Here is a 6,114-nt window from a genome sequence, read left to right on the forward strand (position 1 = left end):
TCGGCTGATGCCTTTATACCCGCTGAACTGCAGCTATGACGTCGGGTGAAGTGCGACATCAGCCGAGGCCAGACCCAGACTTTGGAATCCGGCCGACCGAAGGGCTGCCTGAGGCCAGGACAACCCATTTGTAAGGACTGCAGATGCATCCTTGAAGGACATCACTGTAAATTCCTCATATTTAGCCTGGCAAGAGAGCATGAGAATACTGGAGGTCAAACCCCAGAACCCAGAGAAAATTCCTGGTCGTCAGGGGACAGAGGAAAACAGAAAATGGAAAAATGTTCTCAGAGACAAAACCTTGACAGTAGGAAGAGAAACCAACATGAGAATACTCTCAAGCCTGCACCTGTGAAAAACATGATCTCTAGAGGGTGTCAGAACTGATTTTAGATTTATGGTGAACCCCACACTTTGGTGGGAGGAGCATGAATGAGTAGCTCATCCAGCTAAAGAAAAATCAGTATCCCTGAAACCTCCATAAAACAATCACAGCAGTGAGGCATTTGGTGAATTCCCTTGGGGTGGCTGAAAGGCCAAAGCAGAGAACTGAAAATAAGAGGACAAAACAGAAATGTAAAAATTTCCTGAACAGAGGGTGAATGGGCATGTGAAAATGTGCATCCTTGAGATCTAGAGAAACCAAGGTGACCTGGGAAACCAAGGTCTAAAGAGAGAATACCCTGAAAGACGGGACCCTGAGAAAAGCATTGAACAGAGAAAGATCCAGAACTGGTTTCCATGTATCCTCCCTTCTGAGGAACCAAAACAATTCTGGAGTAAAACCCCTTTCCCACTTCGGTAGGTGGAACTGGCTGAATGCTACCCTAATCCAAAAAGGAATGTAAAACCTCTTGGGAAAAGAGGAAGCTGTTCTTGAGGTGGTTGTGGAACACCTGAAAGTGGGGTGGGCGAAGGGATTTCCAAATTATGAACTACCCCTGACGAATTATAGACAACACCCAAAAGTTTGAAGTGATCGGATGCCAAACTGGAAAAGAGAAACAATGGAGACACAAGGGGACCTGGCGAAGGAGAAGGCAGCCAAATGTCAACTTGAGATGGGCTTGTACTGAAATGAAGGCTTTTGAGGTGGAGTCTGAGTGGATTTAGCAGAGGGAATATGCCTAGATTCCCTTCTTTTGGGAGGTAGACAAGTCTGCCTACAAAGGCAAATTTAGGAGAGTAATTCCTTTGAAATTTGGGAGGGGGGGGACAAAAATGTTAAAGAGTTGCTGCAATGCCTTACCTTATCCTGGAGGGACTTAAACAGGTCTCAAATTATCCAGAGGAGCATCCAAAAAAAGTTGTTCTGTTCTTAACATAGCATTCCATCTGCCGTCGATCTTCATTCTTAACGAATAGGACTCTGTTTTGATCCTCAGAACCAACTCGGCTGTTATACAGCTCACACCAGCCAAAAAAACTCTCGAGCCAAGACTCTACCCATAATGTCCCTTTATTACCTCAGACAGAGTTTGCAGCCAAGTACAGAAAGATAACAGAAGCCATGTCTAAGATGAAACCTAAAAGCTCCAAGAACAAGTGTCCAAATCTCCTGTATCTGATGTTGTCAATCTTCATTCTTTCTTGACAAATGGGACAGCCCCCCCAGGTACTTTAAATCCTGGGTGGCCCTATAAAAGGTCATACCCAAGCACCAAAGAGCCAAAAGATGCATTTCCCCTGGAGACCATATCCAATTTGTAGTGGAGTGATAAAGATAGAGAGAAGCCCATGTTGCGGCTGCACATATTTCCTCCATGGATGTCTTAAAATGGAAAACTGCTGAAGTGGATATAGATCTGGTGGAATACGCCTCAACAGGCGTGGTTACTGTGATTATAAATTAAAGCAACACAATCCCCAAGCTGTTTTGATACAGTAACCTTCGAGACAGGTTTACTAAAGTATGAACCTGAAAAAGGCACAAACACTTGATCTGATTTTCTAGACTGTTTGGTTCTGTCAAGATAGAAACATAACTGTCTGTGAACATCCAGTAAATGCAAGCAATATTCACCTTGCATTTGAAAAACTGGGAAAGACAATGGGCAAATCGTAAGTCTGATTAATTACATTCCAAAAATCACCTTTGGTAAAAAAGAAGGGTTAGTTCTCAACTAAACCTTATCCCTATGAAAGAACATATAAGGAAGCTTCACGCATAATGCCTGCGATTCAGAAAGTCTCCTGGCAGAAGTTGATCATATAAGGATGCTTCACACACAATGCCTGCAATTCAGAAACTCTCCTGGCAGAAGTGACAGCCACCAGAAAGAGTTTTTCATGACAGGGATTTGAGATCACAAGTAGCTGTTGGCTCAAAGGGCAAGAGAACTAAAGATTGTAGTACCAAAGTCAAGTCCCATGGAACTACAGGATCCTTAAATGGTGGCTTTAGGCAAAGGGTGCCTTTCAGAAAAACTTTGCATAAACGATGGGAAATTAAGGTATGATCATCAAACCTATTAAGGAAGTTGGAAATGGCTGCTAAATGCACCTTGATGGCAGATGGCAGAAGCTGAAGCTCCTAGATCAAAAAGCTAAGCCAGAATTCCAAGGCCTTGTCAATGGGTGCTTGAAAGGGATCCAAATTATTCAAACTTGCCCAAACTGCAAATCTCTTCCATTTGGCAAGATAGAGTTTCTTATAGAAAAAAGAACACAATTTTTTAGCAAGAGATAGGTTTAGTATTCCCCAATAAATATATTACGCACCCCTATATCATATGGTACGTCCATTTGTGGCAGGTGCAAAGCCTGCAAATACGCGACTAAAGAATTTTCTAAAATTAACATACCTTTTAGAGTATGTGATTATTTTAACTGCAACACAGAGGGTGTTGTATATGTCCTGAGATGCCCCTGCAACAAATTTTACATTGGGGAGACCAAGAGGTCTTTTAAAACTAGATTGTTGGAACATGTGAGACATTTTTAATAAAAAATAAAGAACGATAGCTGTACATTTCAATACGTTTCACCATGGGAACAGTAAAGGGCAACAGGGTACTATATATTGGGGAAAATAAAGGTTTCTCAATTTGATTTAACCCTTTTAAAGAATTGACTTATATTTTAAAATGTGATAATTTATTGAAGGCTTTGGCCAAGACGCGAGTTTTAAATTTGTTTGAAACACTGGTTAGTCATTTCTTTTTTGCTACAGTCCTTCCAGTTGGTGCAGCCTTCTCAACAGGTACTTGAAAGGGATCCAAACTATTCACACTTGCCCAAATTGAAAATCTCTTTCATTTGCTAAGATGGAGTTTTCTGGTGGACGGTTTAAGAGAAGCCAGGATTTTTTGCAATGAGGAGGATAATCTGTTCTGCCTGGCAATTAATGGAATTGGAGATACCAAGCAGTCAACTTGAGACTGTAAAGGTCGGTAAGCACCAATCTCTGCAAGTGAAACAGCAGATCTGGAATTGGGTCCAGAATCCAAGGACTGTAAATCAGGTGAGGCCAAAGGAAGTGGAACCAGACTTGATGGGGCCAATACGGTGCAATAAGCATCTCAACCTTTGGTCTTTAACAATGGGAGAAAGGCATAAAGTAGTCTCAGGAGCCAATCAAGGAGGAGCGCATCTCTCAGGGACTCCCCATGCGGAGGAATTAAGGAGAAATAGCTGCTGCATTTGTTATATACTGGAGAGGCAAAGAGGTCGCAGCAAAGCTGGCTCCAACGAAAAAATATTTTCATCATTACCTTGGTTGGGACTGACAGACCACTCATAAGGCAGGGGGATGCATCTGCTCAGTCTGTCTGCCATCACAATGGAGCTTTCCGGGACATGCATTGCTATTAGAAAGCAGTTGGAAGATATTACCCATTGCCATATCCTGACAGCTTCCCAGCACAGGGGATAAGATCTGGTTCCCCCCTGTTTCTGCCATATCCCGAGAGCTTCCCAGCACAGGGGATGAGATCTGGTTCCACCCTGTTCGTTAATGTACCAAACTACGGACATGTTTTCCGAATTACAACCGCCCTGGAAGGAAGGACAGACTGAAAGGCTTGCAATGCTAGGAAGACTGTCCTCAATTCCAGGACACTGATGTGCAGACTGGCCTTTTGCAGGGACCAATTGCCTTGAACCGCTCTCAGATAATGCCTCCCTACCTGATCTGGGAAGCATCCATGGTCACTATGGCCGTGGGTGGAGAGGGAGTGAAGGTGTAGATCCATAAATTTCCCTCTGACTTCATCCCACCAGGAGAGATCCTGCTTGCAGTAGTTTGTTATCAAAAATGGATAAGATATTTGGTGGGTCAGTTATCAACCACTGTACAGCTAAGAGCAACTGAAGCAGTCTCATGTGAAACCTTGCCGGGGGCACTAAGGCTATGGTCACTACCATAGACCCCATAGGTTGGCGGATGAGAAGAGCAGGCACTTTTTCTTTTGATATGATGAATTGCACTTTGTGTCCTTTATATTTTGAAGTCTGTGTAGAGGAAGAAGTTACACAAAGTTAATCGTAATGACAAGAGTGGATAAGATGCAATATGAAGTATGTGGCTTGAAGTAGTAGATGCCTGGTGGGGGCAGTGAGGAGCCAGTTGTCTAGGTATGGAAACGCTCGGAATCCACGTGGCCTCAAGTGAGCTGTTACCACTGTCATGCATTTGAACACCCTGGGGGATTGTGATGAGACTGAAAGGCAGCACTCTGAACTGAAAATGACTGGCTCACAGCCAGAAGCAGAAAAACTTTCAGGAACGTTTGCCCATCTTTATGTGGTAATACACATGCTGAAGGTCTACAGAGCACATCCAATTGTTTTCCTCTAGAAAGGGAAGAATAGACTGAACAGTGACCATCTGGAATTTTGTTTGCTGAACGAACTTGTTCAGAAGGCCAAGATCAAAAATTGGTCTCTAGTCCAATCTTTTTAAGCACTAAAGAATCTTAAAATATATATCCTCTCTGGTCTGGCGGGATTTCTTCGATGACTCTGCTGCTGTTTGATCCCTCTGATTGGGTGGTACATCAGGGACTCTTTTTGGGGAGTTTGTAAAGACAGTAAAGGAAATGGGGTAACCTCTGATGATAATTCTCTGCACCCAAGTATCCAGTTATCAATAGCCAGGCTGTCTAGTGCTGTGAAAATCTTCCAACTGCTTCCAGAAGTAAGCAATTAGACCTCCCATTCAGGAGAGCTAGCAGGGCTGCCCAGAGGAGGAGTCCCTGGAGCCCCGATTTCCCAGGCCACCTTTGTCATGGGGAGGGCATCTTCCATTAGAACCCCCCTGCCCCGAGGGGAACCTTCGCCATGTGTGTCCTGAAAAGCCCCTTGGGACTTCTTGAACCACATTTTCCCACTCCTCAGATTCTTAGAGTAGCATCTTTGAGGAGTAGTAAAACAAGTGCCCAGGGCAGAAAAGGCCCTTTCCATCTTTTTCATACTTGGCTAGTCTCTCTCCGACTTTGGGGCCAAACAAAGAAGCTCTGTCAATAGGAGTAAGACTTGAAAGGTTCCGTGAAGTCACACAAATGCATCCAGGTGTGGTGCCTTATGGCAAAACCTGAACCCACTGCCCTGGTCATAACGTCGGCTGCATAAGTGATGAGCCACATTGATGAGTTTGACAGATTCCAGGGTGTCAAGCTGAGAAGTAACATAGTCAGACAGCTCCAGCGAGGGTATCCGAAAGCTATTTTATCAGATCCCTTTGGAGTCTAGGGAAGTGTGCCTTGAAATTCAAGGACCTAAGATGAAAGGGAGATGACGCAGAGACCCACTTCCCACACCTGTCCATCATCCAAAACTCTTGGTTAGGAGGATGGGCAGTGAAACTCTCCTCTTTAAGTTCCTTTTTGGTGGCCACCACGGCATTACTGCTAAACCCTTTCCCCACTGTGGTTGATAGACTAGAGCTGATAAATTTTTGTCTGGTCTCCAGGGAATTGGTTCTATGGAATCAGGAGTTTTCCATGCCCGTTGCACAATTAGGTCAAGTTCATCACCAGGTGGGATCACCCAGGAAGTAGTTGGGCGAGTACCGAAAGCCTGCAAGAACACAGACGTCTCTAAAGATGGGTTTGTGGACTTCAGTCACCCCTCTGCTTTAAGATTTCCAAAAAGGATTCCATAGCTTTCATGGCA

Source organism: Protopterus annectens, chromosome 1.part1, assembly GCF_019279795.1.
Source record: "Protopterus annectens isolate FY-2018-M chromosome 1.part1, PAN1.0, whole genome shotgun sequence".
In the NCBI taxonomy this organism is placed as follows: Eukaryota; Metazoa; Chordata; order Ceratodontiformes; family Protopteridae; genus Protopterus; species Protopterus annectens.